General features: G+C 41.0%; 1 protein-coding gene across 1 annotated transcript in view; it reads left to right on the forward strand.

Annotated features, from left to right (window-relative positions):
* Acyp2 (acylphosphatase 2) overlaps positions 1–13,037 on the forward strand; it is a 130,463-nt gene that overhangs the window by 18,365 nt on the left and 99,061 nt on the right. The window lies entirely within an intron of this gene.

Here is a 13,037-nt window from a genome sequence, read left to right on the forward strand (position 1 = left end):
GCCTGAGCCACACACTTAGCAGTGGGGTGACAGTGGCCTGAGCCACAGAACACCATTTTCAAGCCTTTGACTTGTCAGCTTCATGGTTACCACTTGGCATGAATTATTATACATAGTCCTTGCAACAAACTCTATGAATTAGGTACTAAATCATAGTTTATATTACTTATTTATAACTTATATAAGTTTATATTACCTTTAGTTTTTACGGTTCATATTTCAAAAGTAATATTTTTTCTTATTGTGAAAAGCATGGTAGCAGGATGGAGCAATATGGAGGGAGAGCTAGTTAGTCACCTGCTCTTCCTGTTCCCCTCCCCTGATTGGAACCTGTCCCAGAGGCCTTCAGCAGCTTCTTCTTTACTCACAAATGTTTAAGTGTACACAAAAATTATTTCATTATTTTATGTGTACAGGTGTTTTGCATGAATGTATACCTGTGCATCATGTGCATTCCTGGTGCACATGACATACAGGATATCAGAGGAGAATGCCAGAGGAGGGGGTTGGATCCGTTAGAACTGGAGTTGTACATTATTCTGAACCTCCAGGTGGTTCCTGGGAACCAAATCTTGGACTTTGGGAAGAATGACCTGTCTTCTTAACCACTGAGCCATTTCTCTAGTCTCCTTAAAGTACATATTGTAATTAATATCTCATTTATTATTACTCACTGGAACTCAGTCACATTGCCAGTAACATGTTCTCATTGGCTATACATTTGACAGTAAGTTTATAATGACTAAACTCTTAGATTTCTAATTTATTTGTGTATGCTATGTATTTGTATTTATGTGAAAACTATACTGTTCCTTCTCTTAGTGTTCTACTGCTATGAATAGACACCATGACCAAGGTAACTTATAAATGGAGAAGCATTTAGTTGGAACTTGCTTATAGTTTCAGAGATTTTATCCCTTATCACCATGATAGGAAGAATGGTAAGAGGCAGGCAGGTTGATGTGGCGTTGGACAAGTAGCTGAGAGCTAGCTACGTCCTGAGCTGTAGGCAGCAGGATTTAGGGAGCCACTGTGCTTGGAATGGACTTTCGAAACCTTAAAGCCCACTCCCAGTGACATACTTTCTCCAACAAGGCCACATTGTCTACACTCTCTAATCTTTCTTGGTTCTAAGCTGAGGAGTAAACATGCAAATGCATGAGCCTGTGGGGGTCATGCTCATTCACAAACTACCGTAGCCCCTAACCACCAGGCGAAAATGGAATCTTAGGGTGATCTTACATAAGATATGAGTCAACAATTAATCATTAATTAACAACAGGATTCTCATAAAATATAGAAAATATGTGAGACATAGTACAAAACTGGTAGTTTCAAGGATGAAAAGATGCCGTATGATCATAAAGTGGTTTGAGAGAGAAGACTGAGCAGGATGGAAGCTCACACCAATCGTGTTGCATTCCTACTTCTTCTTTTGTTGTTGTTGTTGTTTTTCAAGACAGGGTTTCTCTGTGTAGCCCTAGCTGTCCTGGAACTCACTCTGTAGACCAGGCTAGCCTTGAACTCAGAAATCCACCTGCCTCTGCCTCCCAAGTGCTGGGATTAAAGGCATGCGCCACCACTGCCCGGCGGAGAATTCCTACTTCTTTGTTAAACGTGGAGTCAACATAAGTAGAATCATGTGCCTGTCTGCTTTCTTTTTAAAACTGAACTCTTTATCCTCCTTGAAAGTACTGAGTGTTAGCAAGCTGGTTTGTAACCTTCTGTGCTAGGTCCTGATCACATTCTCTCTCTCTCTCTCTCCTTCCCTCCCTCCATCCCTCCCTCCCTCTCTCTGTCTTTCTCTCTCCCCTCTCTCTCTCCTTCTCCCTTCTCTCCCTCTCCCTCCTTTCCTCCCTTCCCACTCTCTTTCCTTCCCTCCCTCCTTCCCTGTCTGTGTGCCTGCTTGCCTGCTTTCTTTCTTTCTTTCTTTCTTTCTTTCTTTCTTTCTTTCTTTCTTTCTTTCTTTCTTTCTTTCTTTCTTTCTTTCTTTCTCTCTGTTTTTTTACAACCAGACAGACAGAGGGACAAAGATACAGACACACTTTGGCATATATACATTAGGTTAATGAATTTTGATCATTTTCCCATTGTGATGCTTTTCTCTTACCGATATTGAGGGGCTCTCATATACTGCTAGAGGTTACAAGCCCATAGCATTTGCCTATTAGCTTTGTCTATAATGTTTTTTTTGCAATGTAAAAAATGTTTAAAAGCATAGTTGTTTTTAAATTTTATGAACTCAAATATGTTTTTTTTTTTTTCCTGGTTAAGTAGCATATTGTGCTATGTACTGTGTTTTTTACCTCCTAATTTTTGATGCTTTATTTATTGTACTTAAACATTTACCCCATCTGGAATTTTTGATAAGGAACCATTTTCTACAAGATGGTAGTCAGTTGTGCCAGCATCATGTATTAGCTAACTGTGTTTTATGCCATTGATTCAAAATATATTTTTGACATGTATTTGTCAGCTAGGCTTTAGCTTTGCATTCTGTTCTACCCTGTGTATCCATTTGTCACCACACCATGTCATTATTAATTCACTCACAGTCACTTTATAACATTCTTCATTTCACTATTTTTTTCAAAGATTTTAAAAAATGATTTATTTGTTTTCACTTTTTTTGTGAATGAGTTTTGCCGCCGTGTATGTCAAGGTTAATATAGTAAAAATGGCCATCTTGCCGAAAGCAACCTACAGAAGCAATGCAATCCCCATCAACATTCTAACTCAATTCTTCATAGAGTTAGAAAGAGCAATTTGCAAATTCATTTGGAATAACAAAAAACCCAGGATAGTGAAAACTGTTCTCTTTTTATTTTTTTTTAAAGATTTTAAAAAATTTGTCTTATGTATGTGAGTACACTGTCACTGAACCCCAGAAACACCAGAAGAGGACATCAGATCCCATTGGTGTGGTTGTGAGCCACCATGTGGTTACTGGGAATTGAATTCAAGACCTCTGGAAGAGCAGTCAGTGCTCTTAACCACTGAGCCATCTCTCCAGCCCTTGAAAGCTATTCTCAACAATAAAAGAACTTCTGAGGGAATCACCATCCCCGATCTTAGCTTTTTACAGAGCAATAGTGGGAAAAAAACCAAACCAAACCAAACAAAACTGTGTGGAATTGATACAGAGACAGGCAGGAAGATCAGTGGAACAGAATTGAAGACCCAGAAATGAACCCACACACCTATGGTCACTTCATCTTTGACAAAGAAGCTAAAATCATCCAATGGAAAAAAGACAGCATTTTCAACAAATGGTGCTGGTTCAACTGGAGGTCAGTATGTAGAAGAATGCAAATCAATCTATTCTTATCTCCTTGTACAAAGCTCAAGTCCAAGTGGATAAAGGACCTCCACATAAAACCAGATACACTGAAACTAATAGAGGAGAAGGTGGGGAAGAGCCTCGAATATTTGGGCACAGGGGAAAATTTCTTGAACAGAACATCAATGGCTTATGCTCTGAGATCAGCAATAGACAAATGGGACCTCATAACATCGCAAAGCTTCTGTAAGACAAAGGACACTGTCAATAGGACAAAACAGCAACCAATAATTTGGGAAAAGATCTTTACCAATCCTACATTAGACAGAGGGCTAATAGCCAATATATACAAAGAACTCAAGAAGTTAAACTCCAGAGAATCAAATAACCCTATTAAAAATGGGGTACTGAGCTAAACAAAGAATTCTCAACTGAGGAAACTTGAATGGCCAAGAAGCACCTAAAGAAATGTTCAACATCCTTAGTCATCAGGGAAATGCAAGTCACAACAACCCTGAGATTCTACCTCACACCAGTCAGAATGGATAAGATCAAAAACTCAGGTGACAGCAGATGTTGGCGAGGACGTGGAGAAGGAAGAACACTCCTCCATTGTTGGTGGGGTTGCAAGCTGGTACAACCACTCTGGAAATCAGTCTGGTGGTTCCTCAGAAAACTGGAAATAGTTCTACCTGAAAACCCAGCTATACTACTCCTGGGCATATACCCAAAAGATGCTCCAACATATAACAAGGACATATGCTCCACTATGTTCATAGCAGCCTTATTTATAATAGCCAGAAGCTGGAAAGAACCCAGATGTCCTTCAACAGATGAATGGATACAAAAAATGTGGTACATTTACACAATGGAGTGTTACTCAGCTATTAATAACAATGAATTCATGAAATTCTTAGGCAAATGGATAAAACTAGAAAATATCACCCTGAGTGAGGTAACCCAGTCATAAAAGAGCACACATAATAGGCACTCACTGACAAGTGGATATTAGCCCAAAAGGTTGGAATACCAAGATACAATTCACAGACCACATGAAGCTCAAGAAGAAAGACCAAAGTGTGGATACTTCAGTCCTTCTTAGAAGGGGGAACAAAATATTCACGAGAGCAAATATGGAGACAAAGTGTGGAGCAGAGACTGAAGGAAAGGCCAACCAGAGACTGCCCCACCTGGGGATCCATCCCACATTCAGTCACCAAACCCAGACACTATCGCGGATGCCAAGAAGTGTATGTTGACAGGAGTCTGATATAGCTGTCTCCTGAAAGGCTCTGCCAAAGCCTGACAAATACAGAGGCAGATGCTCGAACCAATCATTGGACTGAGCATGGGGTCCCCAATGGGTCCCCAGTGGACCAGTTAGAGAAAGGACTGAAGAAACTGAAGGTGTTTGCAACCCCATAGGAAGAACAATACCAACCAGGACTAAACCACCAACCAAAGAGTACAAATGGAGCGACCCATAGCTCCAGCCTTGTTATGTAGCAGAGGATGGCCTTGTCAGACATCAATGGGAGGAGAGGCCCTTGGTCCTGTGAAGGCTTGATGGCCTAGTGAAGGGGAATGCCAGGGCAGGGAGGCAGGAGTGATTGGGTGGGTGGAGGAACACCCTCATAGGAGCAGGGGGAGGAGGATGGGATAGGGGATTTTGGAGGAGGGGAACGGGGAAAGGGAATAACATTTAAAATGTAAATAAAGAAAATATCCAATAAAAAAAAGAAGAAAAACAAGGAAAAGCAAAACAGAACAAAACATGTATATGCAGTGCCTTTACTGGCCAGAAGAGGGCATTGGGTCCCTTGGGAACTGGAGTTAAGGACCTGTGAAGTTTGGGAACCCAACTTGGGCCTTCTCCAAGAGCAGCCAGTATTCTTAAGGGCTCAGCTGTCACTCCAGTTCCCGCTGGTTTTTTTGTTTGTTTGTTTGTTTGTTTTTGTTTTTTAAACCTACTTTCTTTTTCTCTTCCTTCCTTTCTTTTTTGATATTTATTTTCTTTTTTATTTTTATTAAAAATAGATTCTTCTTGTATATACTACATCACAACCACTGTTTTCCCTGTCTCCACTCCACTCAGCTCCCCACCTCCCCTCTTTGCCAGATCCACTCTCCCTCGGTTTTTTCTTCAGAAAAGTGCAAGCCTCCAAGAGGTGACAGCCAAACAGAGCGAAACAGTGCAATAAGACAAGGCAAAAGCCTTATTCTGAACCTGGACAACACAACCCAATAATAATAGCAGGGAAAGAGTCTCAGGAGAAGGCAGAAGAGTCAGAGATACGCATGCTCTCACTGTTAGAAGTCCCACAAAACCACCACGCTAACGGCTAGAGTCTATGTAGAGGACTGGTATAGAGCCTGCAGGCCCTGTGCCTGTTCTCTGTGAGCCCGTGTGAGCTCTGCTTAGCTGATTAGGTGAGCCATGTTCTCAATCCCCTCTGACACCTACATTCCTTCTTCCCCCCCCTTTGACAAAATTTCCTATATCTGGGGGTTGGGACTTGGTGGAGACCTCCAATTTAGACTCTCTCTGCATAATGTCTGGCTGTGAGTGTTTGCATCTGCTTCCGTCCGCTACTGGGGGAAGCCTCTCTGAGGATGACTGGGCAAGGCACTAATCTGCGAATCATTTCAGTGTTGTTTGTTTGTTGCCAGTCATGTTTGGTTTTACGCTAGGTCTCTGGGCTATCCAGTGTTTGGTTCCTGACCATCCAAGCAGTACCAAGCATGGGCTCTCTCATGGCCTCAAGTTAAGCCAACTATTGGTTGGTCACTCCCACAAGTTCTGCTCCTCCACTGCCCTACTACATCCTGCAGTCAGGGCAGATTGTAGGTGGAGGGTTTTGTGGCTGAGTTGGTGTCCAGGCCTCTCACTTCATGACTTGCAGAGTACTTTCTCAGGCTAGACCATAGGAGTGCAGACGCTACTCCCACACTAGCATGACCTCTGTACGTTCAATGACCTGTGTGGATGTTGCCTTCTACATTGGGACCTTGCTGTCAGTTTTCAGAGAGCAACCTTCTGGACTAGCATCAACCTGGGTTGTTTAGGGATCTCCATGAAACCTCCTCCGCCAACAACTCAATGAGTGTACCCCAGTCCTACCACTGGAAGCCTTGTCTGGCTACAAAAGTTAGCCAGTTCAGACTCTGTATCCTTTACTATGTGATAGCACTAGTACCTAGGGTGCAAGTGAGTAGCAGCTCTCACTAGGGTCAGTCTCAGATTCCAGGAAGTTTCCACTACACTAGGTCTCCACGCCACTCCCCTCCAAAGGCCCCCTCCCAATTCCAGCTGTCTCTCCCTGCACTCTTTCTCTCCATCCTCCTTCCAGCCTGCTCCCTCCTGCTCACTTTTCTACTTGCCCCCAGTCTACCTGAAGAATGTGTTTTATTTCCTTTTCTCAGGGAGATCCATACAGCTATGACATAGCCCTCCTCTTTACCTAACCTCTCTGGGTCTGTGGATTGTAGCTCTAGGTGAATACATACCTTATTTTGTCTTTCTGGATCTGGGTTACTTCATTCAGGATGGTTTTTTTCTAGTTGGATCCATTTCAAATTTTATGATATCATGTATTTAATGGCTAATATCCATATATAATGGCATACCATATTTATGTTTTTGATTACCTCACTTGGAATGATTTTTTCCAAGTTCCATCTGTTTGCTTGCAAATTTCATGATGTCATTTTTTAAAATGCTAACACTCCTAGTGTAAATATGCCATGTTATTTCCTTCCTTCCTTCCTTCCTTCCTTCCTTCCTTCCTTCCTTCCTTCCTTCCTTTCCTTGACAAGGTTTCTCTGTGTAGTTTTGGCTGTCCTGGAACCTGTTCTGAGACCATGTTGGCCTCAAATTTACAAAGTTCCACCTGCCTCTACCTGAGATTAAAGCCATGCTAAAGCTATGTGCCACCACCATCTGGCCCTACCACATTTTCTTTATCCACTCTTTAGTTGAGGGACATCTAGGTTGTTTCCAGCTTCTGGCTATTACGAATAAAGCTTCTATGAACATAGTTGTGCAAGTGTCCTTGTGGTAGAATGGAGTATCTTTTGGGTATATGCCCAGGAGTGGTATAGCTGGGTGTGGAGGTAGAACATTTTCCAGCTTTCTGAGGAACCACCATATTAATTGTCATAGTGGCTGAACAAGTTTGCACTCCCACCAGCAGTGGAGGACTGTTTCTCTTGCTCCACATCCTCACCAGCATGAGCTGTCACAAGTGTTATTGATCTTATACATCCTGACAGGTGTAAGATGAAATCTCAAAGTAGTTTCGATTTGCATTTCCCTGATAGTTAAGGATGTTGAACATTTCTTTAAGTTTTTCTCAGGAATTTGAGATTCCTCTATTGAGAATTTCTGTTTAGATCTGTACCTCATTTTAATTGGATTATTTGTTGTTTTTTTAAATATCTACTTTCTAGAATTCTTTATGTATGTTGGATATTAGCCCTCTACCGGATGTGGAGTTTGTAAAATTTTCTTCCCACTCTGCACACTACTTCTTTGTCCAATTGATGGTGTCCTTTGCCTTACAGGAACTTTTCAGTTTCATGAGGTCCTGTTTATTAATTGTTGATCTAGTGCCTGCCCCATTGTTGTTCTGTTCAGAAAGTTTTTTTCCTGTCTCAGTGAGTTCAACTGTGTCTGGTTTTATGTTGAGGGTTTTGATCCTCTTAGACTTGAGGGTTTTTGTTTGTTTGTTTGTTTTGTTTTGTTTTTCAAGACAGGGTTTCTCTATATATCCCTGGCTGTCCTGGAACTCATTCTGTAGACCAGGCTGGCTTCGAACTCAGAAATCCTCCTGCCTCTGCCTCCCAAGTGCTGGGATTAAAGGCGTGCGCCACCACTGCTGGGCCAGGCTTGAGTTCTGTGCAGGTGATAAATATGGATTTATATGTGCTTTCTATGAGCAGATATCTAGTTTGACTAGTGCTACGTGTTGAAGATGCTTTCTTTTTTTCCATTGTGTATTTCTGGCTTGCTTATAACAAGTATCAGGTGTCCGTAGGTGTATGGATTTATATCTGAATCTTCAATTTAATTACATTGTTCAATATGTTTATTTTTATGCCAATACCATGAAGTTTTTGTTACTATTTCTCTGTAATGCAGCTTAAAGTCAGGGATGGTGATACCTCCATCAGTTCCTTTATTGCTCAAGATTGTTTTAGCTACCCTGGGTTTCTTGGTTTTGTGGTGGTGGTGAGGTTTTTTTTTTGTTTTTGTTTTTGTTTTTCCATATGAAATTGAGAATTGTCCTTTCAAGGTCTGTAAAGAATTGTGTTGGAGGATGGGGATTGCATTGAATTTGTAGATTGCTTTTGGTAAGATAGCCATTATTACCATGTTAATTCTACTAATCCATGAGCATGAGAGATCAAAAGATATCATCTAATATCTTTTAAATTTCTTCAAAGATTTGAAGTTTTTATCACATAGGTCTTTCATTTGTTTGGTTAGAGTTACCCTTAGATATTTTATATCATTTGAGGATATTGTTTCTCTGATTTTTTTTAATTTATTTTATTTTTTTTAATTTCTTTTTTTTTTGAACATGAAATGCTTTTTTATAGCATGTTTTACAAGGGGAGGGGGTAAGAGGGGCCAGGTGGTGGAAAAGTACAGAATCTTCTTGGCCTGTGCCTTGAAACATGTCATGGTCTATATGGTACACTGCCTTGAATTATGATCTATCTGCTATTCTTCAGAAGATATGGTACACTGCTTGAGTTATGGTCTCCCTGCTATTCTTCAGAAGATATGGTACACTGCTTTGAGTCTATCTGCAGTTGCCAAGCAGGATCTTGCAGTTGCCAAGCTTCAGGGGACATTGTGCAGGTGGGGAAAGGTAGGGGGTGAGGGTAAGGGCGAGAGGGTCCTGGCTTCTGGCATCTCCCCCTTCTCTGTTTAGTTAGAGAAGGCGTCTTATGATCAATCCCAACTATGTGAATTTTGAATTTGGATGTCTAATTATGGGGGGGTCTTAGACAAGTTCACAACCCCAAAACACTGATGTGAGACGAGTCACATCGATGGTCGAAGGCTTTAGGCTGTCGACGATGGGCAACGTCAAGGGACTCCGATGTGGGTGAAAGGAGGGTGAGAGCCCTGTCTTAGGCCATGTAGGCTGCACCCACTCCCAGCACCACGCACTCCTTTTCAGCTGCATTGGGTGGGCCCCTGGGAAGTGGACCTACAATAATCCCGTCATTGGGCTAACTCACAGCCATCCTAGTCTCTTGTAAATGTTCAAGTTACCAACCATTTGTCAGTTTGGGGTGTAATATTGTCATAAAGGAAGGCTCCCCAATGTTAGCGGCCATATCAAGGGCGGCCTTGGTTTAGGAAAAAGCCAATTTTTGTTGTGGTGATCAAGAGGCCAAGCTCTCTAGCGAGAGAAACTAGGGCAAAGCCAGGCACACCAGGAACCCTTCTGGAGGGCGTGGAAGTCTAGGGGTCGACCGTAGGGGGAGGCAGGGGAGCTGGCAGCTGTGTCAGTCTCCTGCGGAGTCACTTCTGGATCCTCTTCAATTTTCAGCTGATGGTAATGAACTTCAACTGTCTTCTTGATGGCAGCATCAACCTGGTTCCGTGGACGACAGGTCGCGGGTGACGATCTCTGTCTCGCTCAATCTTGATGTTATGCGCACATCCTTTCAATGAGGGTCCATCTGGAGGGGTCCGTGCCTCGAGCTCCACGTCTGGGTGCCACTTGACCCGACTGGCGGGTCCTAGTTATTCGTGGAGGCGAGGAGGACTGCAACCTGCTATTCAGCAGAAGATATGGTACACTGCTTGAGTTATGGTCTCCCTGCTATTCTTCAGATGATATGGTACACTGCTTTGAGTCTATCTGCAGTTGCCAAGCAGGATCTTGCAGTTGCCAAGCTTCAGGGGACCTTGTGCAGGTGGGAAAAGGTAGGGGGTGAGGGTAAGGGCGAGGATCCTGGCTTCTGGCCCATCTGGATTAGAACTTCTAACAGCAGGCATCACGGGTGATTCATTTTTACCTGGGATGCTGCATGAGTTCAAGCTCCTGGGAGTCCCTGTTTCTCTCGGTTTTCTGGGGTTGGGTACGGAGCTGCCGCCTGTGACCTGCTCTCATACCCTGTTCTTAACAGCTGTGTTGATTTTTTTTTTTTTTTTTTGCAGCTTGTTTGTCATTTGTATATAGGAGGGTTGCTGAATTATTTTAGTTGAACTTGTACCCAGTCATTTTGCTGAAGGTGTTTATCAGTTGTAGGTGTTCCCTGGTAGAATTTCTGGGGTCAATTGTGTTTACTATCATACCATCCCTGAATCATGATTATTTGACTTCTTCCTTTTCAGTTTGGAACCCCTTGATCTCCTTTAGTTATCTTACTGCTCTAGAACTTCAGCTTCTGGTACTGAGTAGATATGGAGAGAGTGGACAGTGAATGATGTCTTTGGTGTAGTTTTGGATTTTGTTTGCAATTATTTTATGAATATTTTGGCATCTGTGTCCATAAAGGAAATTGGTCTTTAATTTTCTTTCTTTATTGAGCCATTATGTAGTTTGAGTATTAGGGTAACTGTGGTTTTATAAAATGAATTGGGCAGTGTTCCTTCTGTTTTGATTTTGTGGAATAATTTGAGGAGTATTGGCATTAACTCTTCTTAGAAAGCCTAGTAGAATTCTGTGACAAAACCATCTGGTCCTGAGGTTTTTTTGGTTAGGAGAATTTTAGTGACTCCTTCTATTTCTCTAGGAGCTATAAGTCTATTTAAATTGTTTATCTGATCTCGATTTAACAGTGTGGTATGTAGTATTTATTGAGAAAGTTATCAGCCGGGCAGTGGTGGCACATGCCTTTAATCCCAGCACTTGGGAGGCAGAGGCAGGAGGATTTCTGAGTTCGAGGCCAGCCTGGTCTACAAAGTGAGTTCCAGGACAGCCAGGACTATACAGAGAAACCCTGTCTCGAAAACAAACAAACAAACAAACAAACAAACAAAAAACAGAGTGAGAAAGTTATCAGTTTCTTTTAGATTTTCCAATTTGGTAGAGTATAAATTTTTAAAGTATGATCTAATGATTCCTTGGATTTCCTTTTCCTTGGTGTCTGTTATTATATCCCCTTTCATTTCTGATTTTAATAATTTGAATATTCTCTGTATGTCTTTTAGTTACTTTGGATAAGGGTTTATCTATGTTGCTGATTTTCTCAAAGAACCAACTCTTTGTTTCATTGATTGTTTATATTATTCTCTTTGTTTCTATTTTATTGATTTCAGCCTGAATTTGATTATTTTTGATGTCAACTTCTCTTGGGTATGCTTACTTATTTTGTTCTAAAGTTTTCAGGTGTGTTATTAAGTTGTCAGTATGAGATCTCTCTCTCTCTCTCTCTCTCTCTCTCTCTCTCTCTCTCTCATAGGCATTTTGTGCTATGACCTCTTAGCACCATTTTCATTGTGTTAAATAAATTTGGGTATGTTGTGTATTCATTTTCATTGAATTCTAGAAAGTTTTTTATTTCATTCTTTATTTCCACCTTGACCCATTTTTTATTTGGTAGAGGGTTGTTCCCGTGATTTCATAAGCTTTCTGTTATTTTGTTGTTGATATCCAGCTTTAATCCATGGTGGTTTGAAAGGATGCAGGGGTTATTTCAATTTTCTTACATCTATTGAGACTTGGTTTGCTTGAGCATATGGTCAAATTTTGGAGACAGTTCTGCAACATGCTGAGAAGAAGGTATATTCTTTCATGTTTGAGAGAAATGTTCTGTAAATGTCTGTTAGTTTCATTTGGTTTATAACCTCAGTTAGCTTCAGCATTTCTCTATTTAGTTTTTGTCTGGATGACCTGTCCATTGGTGAAAGACTCCCACTATCAGTTTGTGAGGGTCAATGTGTAATTTAAGCTGTTGTGGTGTTTCCTTTGCAAAGAAGATTGCCCTTGGGTTTGGTGTATAGATATTAAGAACTGAAATGTCATCTTGATAGATTTTTCCTTTGGTGAATATGTAATGTCCTTCCTTATATCTTTTGATTTATTTTGGTTTGAAGTCTATTTTGTTAGATATTAAAGTGGCTTGCTTCTTAGGTCTATTTGCTTAGAATATCTTTTTCTAATCTTTTACCCTAAGGTAATGGCTATCCTTGATATTGAGGTGTGTTTCTTGTATGCAACAGAAGGATGAGTCCTGTTTTCATATCCACCTGTTAATCTGTGTTTTCTTATTAGGGAATTGAGTCTATTGATATTGAGAAATACAAACACTAATGATTGTTAATTCCTGTTATGTTGTTGTTGTCGTTGTTAGTTCTGGTGGTGGTAGTGTATAGACCTATGTAGACCTTCTGGACCTGGGATCTGTGGACCTGAAAGAATGGGGTGGACTATATAGTCTAATGCTGTAGACAATCTTACTTCAGTTTTAATGTACTTTTGTACGTGAATGAAACAAAGAAAACAATGATCTAAGGATGATTGTTTGAGTACCAAAAACCATGATTAGACAAACATGTAAATAAATGTCAGTAAGCACATACTAAATATTAGTAGAGCAGCCTTTCCCAGAGTTTTCCTGGGACAGACCAATTTAAACACAATTTCCTGGCATCTACTATAGATTATATCTCAGAAAGCACCAAGCAAGGCAGAAGGCCATGCCATATCCAGATTCAGGATACACTGACTAGAGTGGGTTCTATAGCTACGATCTGATATCCAACAAAAATAAATATGTCTTATAAATTCAG

Source organism: Grammomys surdaster, unplaced genomic scaffold (genome assembly GCF_004785775.1).
Source record: "Grammomys surdaster isolate TR1022 unplaced genomic scaffold, NIH_TR_1.0 67, whole genome shotgun sequence".
Lineage (NCBI taxonomy): Eukaryota > Metazoa > Chordata > Mammalia > Rodentia > Muridae > Grammomys > Grammomys surdaster.